Here is a 17,085-nt window from a genome sequence, read left to right on the forward strand (position 1 = left end):
CTCAGTGATGACAGATGGAAAACTGTAGATGTTGTGACCTTGAACTTTGGCCTACTGGGACCAAAATGGACTGGGTTGGTCCCAGGGCCTAGGTCTATCTGTGGGGAAGATCTGGGAAAGATGGGTGGAAGAGTTTTACACTGAAGATGAGAACAAACAAACAAACAAACAAACAAACAAACAAACAAACAAAGCACAGCAATCACATTACCTCCTGGCAGAGGAAACTAAGCATTTAGAAAAAAATGTAAACTAGTAAAAACTATCAAACCTGCTCCAAAAATGAATTAAAACGAACTGAATTAGAGAAAAAAAAGTCCAAATTCACCCTTTCATGCACACTGGTCACTCCAGTGGACAGCTATTCTACGGCTGTTCTCTTTTATGTTCATTGTTTTGTTGTTCTTTTCATTGTTTTTTTTTTGTTTTTTCTTTTTTTTTTATACATATCTTTATTGAAGTTTTAAGACACTACATATCTTTTCTGACATGAATTGGTAACATTATGTAGATCTCTCCTGAGGATAAACCCCCAGAATCATAAGCCCTCCCCACAGTTTTCACACAGTTTATCAGTAAATACATGTTTCTGTGCGTCTAAAATTAAACGTGTGTCCAGCTGAGTGGACATTTTTGCAACTTCATGAAAAATAGGTTCATAAGCATTTTTGTTGTCATTATTACTTTTTTAAATGTATTTTTATTTTTATTTTATTGTTGTTGTTTTTTTTGTTTCAGAAGAAAATTTTCTATCACATTGTTTTTTTCATGCCTAAAGAGAAATAAAAACACTTAGGAAAAAAATTTTGATTAAGGTTTTTCATAATTCGTGCATGAAAGGGTTAAATAAAACTAAACTAGAATGAAAAATCCAAAACTATTAGAACCTTGCATCCTATTTTTTCGTGTCTATGATGTCTTTGTGTAATGAAGCTGCACCTGAAACATCAGATCCAGGTGTTTATATAAACCAGTGTAGGACCTGCAGTAGATGGAGGTCAGCACCGATACCTTTGGGAAACAGACCGGACCGGACCAGCATTATGAACAAATCCACATCATGTAAAAAATACACTTCTACAACCACAACCAACATGAGAAGAAGCGCAAGTTTACAACTGAACTGCACCTTCATGACAGATTAAAGCCTCTGCATCTGCTACGTCCAGTTTCATCCACAGTGTCCACAGGTTGGAAAACAACTGTGCTTTATCTGAGACTTTGGACCAGTCTGGAGTCGGCTTTGTGTCATCATGTGGACAGATATTTAAAATAAATGAATAAAAACTGAAAATATCTGTTTCGTTAAATATCTGTATTTGTGTGAACGGATAATGAATGTATTTGTTCTAAAGAAAAAACATGTTATTTCTTCATTAAATAAACTTTTTTCCTGCAAATTTGCACAAGAAAAACCTGAATTCATAGTTTGACAAGAGTTATTTCTGTATCTGAGAACAGTATTTTTTTTGTTGTTGTTTTTTTTAACTACAGTGGATGTATTTAGTTCCATGTTAAACCTGCACTGACTGATGGTTTTAACCCAAAAAACCCAGTGCTACTTTTATGGCAGTTCACACACAATTTTTTTTTCCAGATTTAACTTTTCTAAAGTGATTTATCACCATTTATTATAATATTATTATATGTATTTTGCTTTTTTTTTCTTTTTTTTTCAATAAAAATCAAGTATCTTCCTATATTGAATGTACTGATCATGTAGATGTTCATAAAAGCTCTGATTAAAGTTGAGGGTTATTATCTCAGAAAATAAGAAAACTGAAGAAAAAGTGACTTTATCAGCAAATTTATCATTGACTGAGCATAAAACAAGTGTCTCCATCCACTGTTTTTTTTTTTTTTTTAATCCAACTCTATGGGTTTTACTGGTGAATCAATGTTGTAGACGACGACGGTGTTTCCATGGTAACTACGGAGCCTCTGAACGTCCAAATGGGTCATATCTGATGACCATGAAAAGATGAAGAAGTGTATTTTACACCAATTATGTACATGGACTGATAGGATTAGAGGATCAACAGGTATTAAACAGTTTAGATCAGTAGATGTTTTGGTCGATGGGGGATGTCTGGGTCTTTATGGGTTAATCAATAAATATGTATATGGTTGTAAGAGTTTTTATTATTATTATTATTATTATTATTATTATTATTATTATTATCATTGTCTTTTGCACTGTCTTTATGCATGTAGATTTTTTCATGCACTTTATTCTGTTGTTGCCTTGACCATTGAATTTCCCCATTGTGGGTTCAATAAAGTCTAATGTAATGTAACGTAATGTAATGTAATGTAATCTAATTAAGGATCTACATCTGCTACATCCAGTATTATCCAACAACTATGTTTTACATGAGTGTTTGGACACGTTTATTTTGTTTTGTGTAGAAAGAGTTTTTTTTTTTTTTAATCAATAAATATGTATATGGTTGTAAGAGTTTTTATTATTATTATTATTATTATTATTATTATTATTATTATTATTATTATTATTATTATTATTATTATTATTGTCTTTTGCACTGTCTTTATGCATGTAGATTTTTTCATGCACTTTATTCTGTTGTTGCCTTGACCATTGAATTTCCCCATTGTGGGTTCAATAAAGTCTAATGTAATGTAATGTAATGTAATCTATTTGAGGCCTCTACGTCTGCTACGTCCAGTATTATCCAACAACTATGTTTTACATGAGCGTTTGAACACGTTTATTGTTATTTTGTTTTGTGTAGACAGAGATTTTTTTTTTTTTTTAACCCATAAAGACCCAGTGTTACTTTTATGGCAGTTTCAAAATATGTTTTTGTTTTTTTTTTCCCTCTATATTTACGTTTTCTTAAGTGATTTATCACAATTTCTTATGCCATACTCCTTTGTATTTTGTGTATTTTCAGTAAACATCAGGTATTTTCCTATATTTAATTAATTGATCACGTGCATGTTCATTAAAACTCGGGTCAAAGTTGAGGGTTATTCTATCAGAAACAGAGAAAACTGAAGAAAAGGTGACTTTTTCAGCAAAATCTCTCATTAACTGAACATAAACCCAGTGTGTCCATCCACTGTCACTGATCCAACTCCATGGGTTTTACTGGTGAGTCAGTGTTGTAGAAGATGATGGTGTTTCCATGGTAACTACGGAGCCTCTGAACGTCCAAATGGGTCATATCTGATGACCATGAAAAGATGAAGAACTGTATTTTACACCAATTATTGACATGTATTGACAGGATTAATGGATCAACAGGTATTAAACAGTTTAGTGGATGTTTGGGTCTTTATGGTTTAAAAAACACAGGAAAAAAAATATCCTTTACAAAAATACCCGTATTTGTGTGGACAGGACATAAAACCCTCTTTAGTAAATGGATCTTAATTGCAGAATGTGGAGCATGAATTCCATCTTCTGTTCAAGTATGTGTCTTTTATTCTCGTCATATTTGTGATGTTGCAGATGGAGCTGTTTTGATACAAGAAAAATGTCCGACTTCTGACAATACTGTATGATAGTTTGGAATGACAAGAGTCTGTTGAGTTTTTCACATCATTTTTCAGATGTTTTAAGGAGCACAAAAAATCCTGCTAATGCCGGAAAAATATTTGGCAACAGCTTTTAATTTAGTTAAAGGGAAACAGTTAGAAGAAAGTTATAAAAAGTAACAGCAGAGGTGGGAAACAACACAGTACAAGTAGAGTGTTACTGAACTGAAGCAGAGTTTTACCTGAATGCCTGAAGCTTTTAACACATTTTTGCAAAACAGGTTTGTGGGTTTAATGCAACTGAAAGAAATTATTGATTACTTCCATTTTGCGTCCATTGGTGGATATTTACAACACAAGATGAAAACAACCTAAAATGTGCAAGAAAATAAACATTTTAAAAGTGAAACAAAACAAAATAAACCATAAAGATGCAACATGAGAAAACACGAGATGAAAGTGATGTAAAAGCTGCAACATGATGGAAATTATGTAAAAGACACAAGTACACAAACATAAGATGATGAATAAATAATAAGTAAATAACATTAACCCATAAAGACCCAGTGCTACCTTTGGGTCAGTCCCCATACATTTTTTTTTCTCTGTATTTAATCTTTATTAAGGGATTTATAGCCATTATTTTACTGGTCTGAATCATTTGACATTGTATTGGTCTATATGTGACCCCAGAACTAAGTGTGTTTGACCTCTAAAAGCACTGAAGTCACATAATAAGTGTATTTTTAACAAGATGATGAATATTTTATTACAGAGCTATTCACTTTTTTTATGGTGTTATATTGACATTGTTTGAGAAAGGATAGTTTGTAAAAGTAAAAATTTTAATGTAATTTGACTTTTTTTTTTACACTAAAACATAGTGACAAGTTTGCAGTTGTCATTATTATAAATTATTATATTATTTGATTAACTTCAGCTCATATTGGTCTGTATGTGACCCCTGAACTAAGAGTCCCCCCCCCCCCCCCATCTAAAAGCACTGAAGTCACACAATAAACAATAAGTGCATTCTAAACAATAATATGAATATTACATTACATGTTCACATTCTTTTTATTATATTATATTCACATGTTTTCTTAAAGGAGTTTGTAAAAGTAAATATTTTAATGTAATTTTATGTTTCTACTTTACTTTTTTTTTTTTTTTTTTTACACCAAAAACAAAGTGAAAACTTTGCAGTTGTCATTATTATAGATTATTATGATCATATTTGATCATCTTCAGCTCATATTGGTCTGTATGTGACCCCTGAACTAAAAGAGTTTGACCCCCCCCCCCCACCTAAAAGCACTGAAGACAATTAATAAGTGTATTTTTAATAATATTTTATTATACATTCACATTTTTTATTATATATTCATATTTTGGGGGAAAGGATAGTTTGTAAAAGTAAACATTTTCATGTAATTTGACTTGATTTTTATTTATTTTTTGTTTTGTTTTTGTTAACGCTAAAATAAAGTGAAAAGTTTTCAGTTGTCATTATTATATATTATTATGATCATATTTGATCATCTTCAGCTCATATTGGTCTGTATGTGACCTCTGAACCCAGTGAGTTTGACCCCCCCCCACCCCGTCGAAAAGCACTGACGTCACATAGTAAGTGTGTTTTTAACATTATATGTTTACATTTTTTATTTAGATTATATTCACTGTTCACATTGTTTGTGACAGGATAGTTTGTAAAAGTAAACATTTTAATGTAATTTGACTTTTTTACTTTACTTTTTTTGTTTTTTACACTAAAACAAAGACAAAGTTTTCAGTTGTCATTATTATAGATTATTATGATCATATTTGATCATCTTCAGCTCATATTGGTCTGTATTTGACCCCTGAACTGAGAGAGTTTGACCCCCGACACCCCCCCAGTCTAAAAGCACTGAAATCACATAAGTGTATTTTTAATAATATTTTATTATACGTTCACATTTTTGATTATATGTTCATATTTTTTGGGAAATGATAGTTTGTAAAAGCAAACATTTTCATGTAATTTGACTTTGTTGTTTCTTTTTTTTTTTTTTTTACACTAAAATAAAGTGAAAAGTTTGCAGTTGTCATTATTATAGATTATTAGGATCATATTTAATCATCTTCAGCTCATATTGGTCTGTATGTGACCTCTGAACCCAGTGAGTTTGATCCCCCTGAAAAGCACTGACATCTCATAATAAGTGTATTTTTAATATTATTTTATTAAATATTCACTTTTTTTTTATTATATGTTCATATTTTGGGGGAAATGATAGTTTGTACAAGTAAACTTTTCATGTAATTTGACTTTTTAGTTTGTTTGTTTGTTTTACACTAAAATAAAGTGAAAAGTTTGCAGTTGTCATTATTATAGATTATTATGATCATATTTGGTCATCTTCAGCTCATATTGGTCTGTATGTGACCTCTGAACCAAGAGAGTTTGACCCCCCCAGTCTAAAAGCACTGAAGTCACATAATAAGTGTATTTTTAATAATATTTTGTTATATGTTCATATTTTTGGGGAAATGATAGTTTGTAGAAGTAAACATTTCATGTAATTTGACTTTTTTGTTTCTTTTTTTGACACTAAAACAAAGTGAAAAGTTTGCAGTTGTCATTATTACATTTTATTATGATCATATTTGATCATCTTCAGCTCATATTGGTCTGTATGTGACCCCTGACCCTTCTGGTGTAAACAGTGGGCTCAGTGCAGGTTAAAGGGCCAACCCGTGTATTTTCACCTCTGCATGAGTGGGTCTGTGTGTGCGTGGAAGTGCCAGAGGAAACTCACATCAGATCCACTGTGTCTAAACTGACTCTTTGTTTCCTCTCTCTCTCTCTCTCTCTCTCTCTCTCTCTCTCTCTCTCTCTCTCTCTCTTCCCACTGACACAACCTGGAAATCAGTCCCTCTCCCTTTAAGTGGGAGGTGAGCGGCGGCGCGTTGCGGACGGTGAGTGTGAAACCCACAGCCGCACAAAGTCACCGGGACTGAGAGCGAGAGCTGCTGCGCTCTGCGTCCAAACGCCTTTTACGCACCGCGGCTTCTTCCCTCCGGTGGGTCCGTGTGTGTTCCGTTTCTCCACGACATCCCCTTCTACCGCCACGACACCGACTCTGTGTTTTTATTCCTTCTCCCCACTGAATCCACGCTCTGAAACCAGCCCGACCAGCGGCGGCACCGGCAGCGGCAGGAGCGGCTTCAGCCTCCGACCCGAACCAAAGCAAAGCACCGCGCTTTGCATGCGGTGAGCAGTTCACCAGGAGAGGAAGAGGAGGAAGAGGACGGAAGTTTGTCTTTTTTCGCGTGGACAACTCAGGGCGCACGGGGACTGGTGAGTAAGCCGCTCAGACATGCGTGTGTGCGTTCATGTCAAACTGGAAAACTAGGCTTCTGTTTGTGCGCTCTGCACTCTGTTTACGCAGCTTTGAAAACTTCCCAAACTCCATTTCAGTGCAGTTAAAAACCTGATAAATGAAGAACTCCCATCCTGAACTGATCTGTTCCCACATGGGTTCAGTGTCACATCCTTTTCCATCTCGTGTGTCATCTTTATTATTATTATTTTTTATTTTTCCTCTTTCTTCTAAAGGTGCCATCAGATGAGATGCTGACAGCAGCGCTCAGCTCAGATCCGCGCGTTTATCTAGTAAAAAAAAAAAAAAAAAAAAAAAAAAAAAAGGGAAGACGATGATGATGAGGAGGAGGAGGATGAGGATAATGAAGATGGTGATGATGATGATGATGTCAGTTGTGTTGGCAGATGTAAATGAGCAGGTATCAGCAGGTTCACCGAGAATAGGCACAAACGCGTCAACGTCTTTACCCAAGGCTTCAACACCCTTCTGCTCTCCTCTGTTCTTCCACTGAGGATCTGTTCAAGTTTGTGAATGCGGTAATTAGAACTTTCACAAGTTTTACTGTGATGTGAAGTAGGGGGTTGGAAGTTTTCCTACAGGGCCTTTTTTTTTTCTTCTTCTTCTTAGAAATAAAAACAAAGCGCGTTAAAAACCTCTTAACAGCCATAAGTTCATTATAGGGGGAAGTATTGAGCTGGTGCTGTTTAGGTCAGGGCTCTCAAACTTATTTTCTTTCTCCATTTAATTATGAAAATACTACTTTTATAAACTATCCAAACAAAAAAGATGTGAATAACCTGAAAAAAATGAAATTTCTTGAGAAAATAAGTGCAATTTTAACAATATTCTGCCTCCCCTGATCATTTCAACATGTGCATTATGGATCAGATCTACAAAGACACTAAACATTTAATAAAAGGAAGAAAATAAAATAAAAAGTGCTTTATTTTCTTTAGACATTTCAGGTTGTTCATATTTGTTCAGGTTATTCACATTTTATTGTTACAGGAGAGTTTGTAAATGTAAATATTTCCATAATTTAATGTTATTTTTAGGTTTGAAGCAGCCCTGAGTCCGTTTAGATTTAAAATGCCTGCTTAAACCAGAGTGTCTTAAAATGTTTAAAAGTCTCAGCAGAATTTTTTTTTTTTTTTCTTTTTTTTTTTTTTAGAGATGAAAACAAAGCGCTTTAAAAACCTCTTAACAGCCATAAGTTCATTATAGGGGAAGTACTGAGCTGGTGCTGTTTAGGTCAGGGCTCTCAAACTTATTTTAGTTCAGTTCCACATTCAGCCTGATTTGATCTGCAGTGGGCCGGACCAGTCCAATAATAACAGTGAAAAAAGCAATATGACATTATGAAAATGCTTACATCTACAACGTTTCCTTAAAAATCTGAATAACGTCAACAACTTGAGATTTCTGAAGAAAAACAAGTGCAGTTTTAACAATATTCTGCCTCAGTTTATCAGTTTATCATTTACACATGTGCATTACAATTTACATTACAATTAAAAATACACAAAACATTTAGTAACAGGTAGAATATTGATAGAATTGTATTTACTTTTCTCAAGACATTTCACCTAGTTCATATTTCTTCAGGTTATTCACATTTTTTTGTAAAAGCATAGTTTGTTAATGTAAACATTTTCATGTAATTTTACTTTTTTACACTAAAACCAAAATAAAATCTGCAGTTGTCATTATTTATGGGTTATTATGAGAGTATTTTTCTGGTCTGACCCAACTGAGAGCTAATTGGTCTGTATGTGTCTGTATGGAACCTGAATTAAAATGATTTTTACACTATTGATTGTTCATATCTTCAGTGTAATTTTTGCATTTCACAACTTCACCCTACGGGCCAGATTGGACCCTTTGGCGGGCTGGATTTGGCCCCCGGGCTGCATGTTTGACACCTGTGGTTTAGGTTGTTTTAAGTAAGTAAGTAAATATTAATTATCCTCCTGAGACCCAGGAAAGTGAAGTTTTTAGCTTTTTTTTTTTTTTTACATTAACCCTTTCATGCGTGAATCATGAGACCCTTAATCCAGATTTTTTTCCTGAGTGTTTTTATTCCTCTTTAAGCATAAATTAAGTACGGAAATAAGCAAAAATGTCCGCTCAGCTGGACACCATGCATTTAATTTTTGAAGCAAAGAAACATGTATTTACTGATATATTGTGTGAAAACTATGAAATGAAAACATTTTTAATGCTTATTGTAGGTCATTCATTTCTCAGACAGTTGTTTGTAGTTGTTTGTTTACTTGCTTTACTAGTTTGTCTGATAAATGAATTACCTAAAATAATTATATGTGGAAGACAGTAGGAACCTTTAGCAGATATTTTTAATGCTACTAATCTTATGTTTTCTCACATTTTAACACTCTAATACCAGTCATTACTCAATTCATGGAGATATAATGCAAAAAATCCAACAACTTTTGTTTAAAAAAACTGTTAATTACAGACTAATAACAATAAAAGCAATTGATTTACACTTAAACATGTTACTCTAGATCAGGTTTATCAAGAACACTAAAATTACAGTAATGGTGTGAATGTGAGTGTATGAGATGATGCATGAGCGTCCACTGTGTCGGCTGATCAGGAACTAAAACAACCAAATCCATGAATATACAAGAGAACAGCTGGAGAAGAACTGGAGTGACCACTGTGCATGAAAAGGTTAAACAATTGTCTTGATTGCAAACTGCATAATGCAACAGTTTTTCAGATACATTTTTAAAATAATTTTCAATTATGTGTTGTTTAATGGAATGTCCTTTGCAACGGACAGTGTTTTTTTTTTTTTTTTTTTTTTTTTTTTTTTGGTGTAAAACTGTCAAACTTTTGCCTCCTACAGAAAACAAACATGCATTTGTTGGGTCTCAGTAGGATAAAGAGCACTTTTCACACACAAAGTGCTTTACGGTGCAAAACAATTAAAATACGGTTTAAAATACAATTTAAAATGCAATTAAAATACAGTTAAAATGCAATAAATACATTAAGTGCAATCGGTTTGAAGCAGCCCCAAGTCAGTTTGGATTTAAAATGCCTGCTTAAAAAAAGAGTGGTTTAAGAGGTTGTTTAACCCTTTCAGGCATGAATTATGAGAACCTTAGTCAATATTTTTTTCTTGCATGACTTTATTCCTCTTTAGGCATGAAAAAAACAATGCAATTTAATTGTTTTTTTTTTTTATGAACCTATTTTTCATGAAGTTACAAAAATGTCCACTCAGCTGGACACCATGCATTTAATTTCTGAGGCAAAGAAACATGTATTTAAAACCCATCATTAGAAAGTGATATACTGTATGAAAACTATGAAATAAAAAAAATTTTAATGCAGTTTTCTCACATTTTAGCATACTCTAATACTAGTTGTTACTCACTTCATGGAGATAATATGCAAAAAAAACTTTTTTTGCTTAAGAAAACTGTCACAGACTAACAACAAGTAGCACTTGATTTACACTCAAACATGTTCGTGCAGATCAGGTTTATCTAGAACAGCAAAGTTACAGTAATGGTCTGAATGTCAGTGTATGGGATGGTGCATAAGTGTCCACTGTGTTGGCTGATATGGAACTAAAACAACAAAACCCATGAATATACAAAAGAACAGCTGTAGAATAGCTGTCCACTGTAGTGACCACTGTGCATAAAAGGGTTAAAAGTCTCAACAGACTTAAACATTTTAGACATTAACGCCACAAAAACACAGAAATTACAAGATGTTTCCCTTCAGATTCAGTCAGCATGGGCCATTTTAGGGTTAAAATATGTTTAAAAACGTGGAGGTTTAACCCATACAGACTCAGTGCTACTTTTCTGGCAGTGATAATTGTATTTTTTCATTTGGAAAGATACTTTACAACAGACAATTAAGCACATTTTTATACCATATCTGAAAAAATCAACAATGGTAAAGTGGGAAATTTAACAAACACATGTTCCATATAAGTTCTGTGTTTAGAAAAACACAAAGACAACTGTTCTTAAAGTAAGTCTCCCCTTTTTTTTTTTTTTTTTTTTTTTTTTTTTTATTATATTTTGTTAAACACACCTTAGAACAAAAATATGTCCCATTTTTCCCTTATTTTCATCATTCTTATTCCAAAATCCACACAACTTTCAAATATAACTTGTTAATTCCAGTTTAGTTAAATCTGGGTTCAATGGGCTGATATATACAGTTCATTTGGACTACATTTACATAAATTTATCCTGTTTTATTTTGAATTAAAAGGACAGTTTCTCCTTTACATAGATTTCATAGATTGCTTTTAACCAGGTTTCGTGTTGTGATGCATCTGGTTGTTGCTGGCAGTTGTTAAACTAATTTTTCTCTCTATTTTAATCAATCAATTACAAAATTATTACAAAATTGTTACAGTTAAAATCGTCTCAACAGACTTTTAAACGTTTTAGACGTTTTCGCCACAAAAACACAGAAAGTACAAGATGTTTCCCTTCAGATTCAGTCAGCATGTGTCATTTTAGGGTTAAACTGGTATAAAATCGTGGATGTTTAACCCATACAGACTCAGTGCTACTTTTCTGGCAGTTATAATTGCATTTTTTCATTTGGAAAGATACTTTACGACAGAAATTTAAGCACATTTTTATACCATATATGAAAAAATCAACAACGGTAAAGCATGAAATTTAACAAACAGACGTTCCATATTATCCTCCTGTGTCTCACCAATGCATGGTTGTCCTCTGTAAGGGAACAAAAGTTTGACAGTTTTATTTCAAAAATGCAGTCCATTGCAAAGCACATTCCCTTAAAAAATAAATAAATAAATAAATAAATAAATTTTAAAAATGTATTTGAAAAAAACTGTTGCATTATGCAGTTTCCAATCCAGACAATTGTTCCATGTAAAAAAACAAAAAAAGCTAAAATTTTCACTTTCCTGGTTCTCAGGAGGATAAAAGTTCAAAACAAAACAAAGACAACTGTTCTTAAAGTAAGTCTTCCCTTTTTTTGTCCTATTTAGTTTTAAACATATCTTAGAACAAAATGATGTCAGATTTTTCCTTTATTTTGATCATTCTTATTCCAAAATCCACACAAGTTTCAAATAAACGTGTTAATTCCAGTTGAGTTAAATCTGGGTTCAATGGGCTGATCTATACAGTCTATTTTGACCACATTTACAAACATTTATCCTGTTTTATTTTGAATTAAAAGGACCGTTTCTCCATTTCATAGATTGCTTTTAATCAGTCTTCGTGTCGTGGTGCATCTGGTTGTTGCTGGCAGTTCTGAAGCTAATTTTTCTCTCTATTTCAATCAATCAATCAATTTATGACAAAATGATTACAAACATTTAAAATCGTCAGTTCATTTACAAGATACACTTTGTAATAGGACACCCCAGAAGCAGTCCTCAGCTTAAACATGAGATAAGAGACACAATTTACATTCTAATCTTTAATAAATTCAAATGTTTGAAATAACCACAAACATATTTTAAAACATTTGCCTGTCTACCTAACGATGATTCATTTCTTTTTCCTGACTCCTGTTGTAGTCAGCATATTCCAGTATTCTCAGATAATTTAAGTCAGACTTAATCCACAAAAATAAAGAGTTTATATGATTTGTATATCAGCCATACAGGGTTTAGGGTTATTTAACCTTTCTTAAGTGATTTATCCCCATTTATTATAATATTATCCACTAGATTTTGCATTTTTCAGTATAAATCAGGTATTTTTCCATATATTTAATTATCTGATCATGTAGATGTTCATTAAAACTCAGAGTAAATTCAAAGGTTATTGTATGAAAACAGAGAAAACGGAAGAAAAAGGGACTTTTTCGGCAAATATATCAATAACTGAATGTAAATACTAGTGTGTCCATCCACTGTCATTGATCCAACTCCATGGGTTTTACTGGTGAATTGATGCTGTAGAAGATGACGGTGTTTCCGTGTTTATTTCCATCCTTCAGTTTCATAATATTTCTCCACACACACAAAAACAACCACAAACTCACACACAAACACTGTTTCTATCAGTTGAACAACGACAGCTGTTTTTGTTGTGACTTACAGATGATTTTATCCCACATTTAACCTTTCACAAGTGATTTATCATCATTTATTATAATATTATCCTGTACAATTTGCATTTTTCAGTGTAAATTATGTATTTTCCCCCGTATTTAATGTGTACATGTTCATTAAAGCTCAGAGTAAATTTAAAGGTTATTATAACAAAACAGAAAACTGAAGAAAAAGTGACTTTTTCAGCAAATATATCAATAACTGAATATATATATAGTGGTGTGTCCATCCACTGTCATTGATCCAACTCCATGGGTTTTACTGGGGAGTCAATGTTGTAGAAGATGACGGTGTTTCTGCATTCACTTCCGTCCTTCATTATCATGATATTCCCTCACACACACGAAAACTGTTTCTATCAGTTTTACAACTACAGCTGTTTTTGTTATGACTTACAGATGATTTTATCCCACATTTAACCTTTCATAAGTGATTTATCATCATTTATTGTAATATGGTCCTCTACATTTTGCATTTTTCACTGAAAATTATGTATTTTTCTCCATATTTAATTATCCAATCATGTAGATGTTCATGAAAACTCAGAGTAAATTCAAAGGTTATTGTATGAAAACAGAGAAAACTGAAGAAAAAGGGACTTTTTTAGTAAAATCTCTCATTATCTGAACATAAACCCAGTGTGTCCATCCACTGTCATTGATCCAACTGTATGGGTTTTACTGGGGAATCAATGCTGTAGAAGATGACGGTGTTTCCGCGTTCACTTATGTCCTTCATTTTCATAATATTTCTCCACACAAACAAAAACGACCACAAACTGTCACAAAAACACTGTTTCTATCAGAGTTGAACAACTACAGCTGTTTTTGTTGTGACTTACAGATGATTTTTCTCCACATTTAACCTTTCACAAGTGATTTATCGTCATTTATTATAATATTATCCTCTGCATTTTGCATTTTTCATTGAAAATTATGTCTTTTCTTGTATTTAATTTACCGATCATGTAGATGTTCATAACACTTATTATATAAAAACAGACAAAACTGAAGGAAAAGTGACATTTTCAGCAAAATATATCATTAAATAAATGTAAAAATAAGTGCATCCATCCACTGTGATTAGTTGCTTTTTCATTGACCCTCAAATTGCGTAAATATAACTTGCGCATAAAAATTGATCTAATGGAAAAACGACAAGTTCGCCAAAACTCTTGTTTTTGTGCTGGCAAGAGGTGGTTTTCAGGCGTAGCGTCAATGGTATATCACGCTAAACTGCAATGGAAAGACATTTTTCTGCAACTAGTGTCACATGATGAAAAAAAAACAGATGCTGACGGAAATTACAACAACTGAAGAAGAAGAGTTTTAAGAAACATGTCACAGTATGTGCGAACACACCAGGAAACCCAGTCATTTTTTAATTTAGCATGAACTAGAGGGGTAATATATAATAAAAATAATGAACATATCTGTAAATCAATACCATATTTATGTTTGTTGCCATGTTTATGGAATGACTTCTCGTGTCATCTCACGATAATAAATAAATAAATCATCGCATTTGTGATTAAATGGAAAAAACTGACATTATGCACTTCTGTTTTTTCAATATTTAGTAAATATTGGTAAAGTTTTGCACAGATGTCCAATGGAAAAGCTTAGTTAGTTTATTTTGAATATGCAACAAAACAAAATAATCCTACTTAGTCCTTATAAATGAAACAGATTATAATAAAACAAAACAAACCCATTAACCCATAAGGACCCAGTGTTACTTTTATGTCAGTTCGCAAATGAATTTTTCTCTGTATTTTACTTTCCTTAAGTGATTTATGATCATTTATTATAATATTATACTCTGTATTTTGTGTTTTTTCAGTGACAATCAGGTATTTTTCTGTATTTAATTCACTGATCATGTCGATTTTCATAAAAGCTAAGAAGGTTATAGTATCAAAAACAGAGAAATAGTGACTTTTTCAGTAAAATCTATCATTAACTGAACATAACCCCAGTGTTTCCATCCACTGTCATTGATCCAACTCCATGGGTTTGACTGGTGAATCAGTGTTGTAGAAGATGACGGTGTTTCCATGGTAACTATGGAGCCTCTGAACGTCCAAATGGGTCATATCTGATGACCATGAAAAGATGAAGAACTGTATTTTACACCAATTATTGACATGGACTGATAGGATTAATAAATCAACAGGTATTAGACAAACATTTTAGATCAGTAGATGGTTTTGGTCACCAGTGGATGTTTGTTTTTTTATGGGTTAAACTCAAGAAAAGTATAACTTTAAGTTGAAGGTTTATTTATTTATTTGTCTTGAACTTTGAAGTAAAAAAAAAAAAAAAAAAAAAAAAAAAGAACTAAAAAAAAAACCATAAAAGCAAAACGTTAATTACATATGTACCCATCACTGGTCATTAATCACAGAAAAAGTAACAAAAAACAGTCAATTTAACATAAATGTACATATAGATCAACTCAACCACCTACTGTGCAATCAGTATTTACTCCTTCAGTGCAATATCATACCATTCTGACCACAAAACTGTGCAATTTTTATTATACTTAGTACTGTACATATACCTATTTTAACTATTTTATCTCAGGATACATTTATTTATTATTAAAATCTATTGTTTTGGTTTTTTTTTAATTCTATGCATTTGTTTGCACTGAAAGGAGCTGCTTTTTAAATCTCATTGTACATGTGTATAGTGACAAGAAGGGCACTCTATTCTATTCTATTCTATTCTATTCTATTCTATTCTATTCTATTCTATTCTATTCTATTCTATTCTATTCTATTCTTTATACTTCTTCCTGCTCCTTTTCGACCATGCAAAATTCAGACTTGCACATACTTGAAGATAGATTCTGTTATTTAAATGTTATTTTGTTTTTGTCTTAATTTGCTTCATTTTGTTGTATTTTGTTTCTTTGCATGTTCGAAATATATAAATATTCTATTCTATTCTATTCTATTCTATTCTATTCTATTCTATTCTCTAGTCCTGCCCCGTCCTTACTTTCAGTGTCAGATTCATAACCAAATATATTTCCTTCATCGGTTATTTATTACAATAAATTAGAAAACAATGAATCACTAGTCATGAGTTTTTATACTGAAGTGGTCACACACACACACACACACACACACACACACACACACACACACACACACACACACACACACACACACACACACACACACACACACACACACACACACATACAGAGGAGACTCATGAAGTTTTCAGACAAACGTTCTAATTTCAAAATGCAAAAGTGTTCAGACTCTAACGGAGCTCATGTAGAAAAATAATGTCATTCTGATAAATAAACTTTTTTTTTCCATCTGTGTGAGAACTTTTGCCCCCCCCCCTCCATCCCTGTCCACTGTGAACCATGGGACTATTGTGGGTCAGTGTGTCTCAGGTCCCACCCAGGGCTCCCTTGAGAGCGTCGGGGGGTTCCCAGCATGCAAAGAGGCTCTGAAACCGGAGCGGATTCATAGAGGCTCTGTTGTGTGGGCGTCCTCTGCAGGACTGGGGGGGGGGGGGTCTGCAGGTCTGGGATCAGTTCAGAGGGGGGGGGGGGTCTGCAGGTCTGGGATCAGTTCAGAGGGGGGGGGGGTCTGCAGGTCTGGGATCAGTTCAGAGGTGATGTCTGTGGGGGGGGGGTCTGCAGGTCTGGGATCAGTTCAGAGGTGATGTCTGTGGGGGGGGGGTCTGCAGGTCTGGGATCAGTTCAGAGGTGATGTCTGTGGGGGGGGGGGTCTGCAGGTCTGGGATCAGTTCAGAGGTGACGTCTGTGGGGGGGGGTCTGCAGGTCTGGGATCAGTTCAGAGGTGATGTCTGTGGGGGGGGGGTCTGCAGGTCTGGGATCAGTTCAGAGGTGATGTCTGTGGGGGGGGGGTCTGCAGGTCTGGGATCAGTTCAGAGGTGACGTCTGTGGGGGGGGGGTCTGCAGGTCTGGGATCAGTTCAGAGGTGATGTCTGTGGGGGGGGGGGTCTGCAGGTCTGGGATCAGTTCAGAGGGGGGGGGGGTCTGCAGGTCTGGGATCAGTTCAGAGGGGGGGGGGGTCTGCAGGTCTGGGATCAGTTCAGAGGTGATGTCTGTGGGGGGGGGGTCTGCAGG

General features: G+C 33.9%; 1 protein-coding gene across 3 annotated transcripts in view; it reads left to right on the forward strand.

Moving 5' to 3' along the window:
- Nucleotides 1-6,448: 6,448 nt before the first annotated feature.
- The window catches only part of LOC115420078 (transcription factor SOX-13), a 174,649-nt gene continuing 164,012 nt past the window's right edge, over nt 6,449-17,085 (forward strand). For 2 of the 3 annotated variants that reach the window (XM_030135281.1, XM_030135284.1), the window contains exon 1: nt 6,449-6,847. The gene's annotated coding sequence lies outside the window, so the exon portion shown is untranslated. The remainder of the gene's footprint in view (nt 6,848-17,085) is intronic. The other variant, XM_030135282.1, reaches the window with a different exon arrangement.

Source organism: Sphaeramia orbicularis, chromosome 5, assembly GCF_902148855.1.
Source record: "Sphaeramia orbicularis chromosome 5, fSphaOr1.1, whole genome shotgun sequence".
Taxonomy (NCBI): domain Eukaryota; kingdom Metazoa; phylum Chordata; class Actinopteri; order Kurtiformes; family Apogonidae; genus Sphaeramia; species Sphaeramia orbicularis.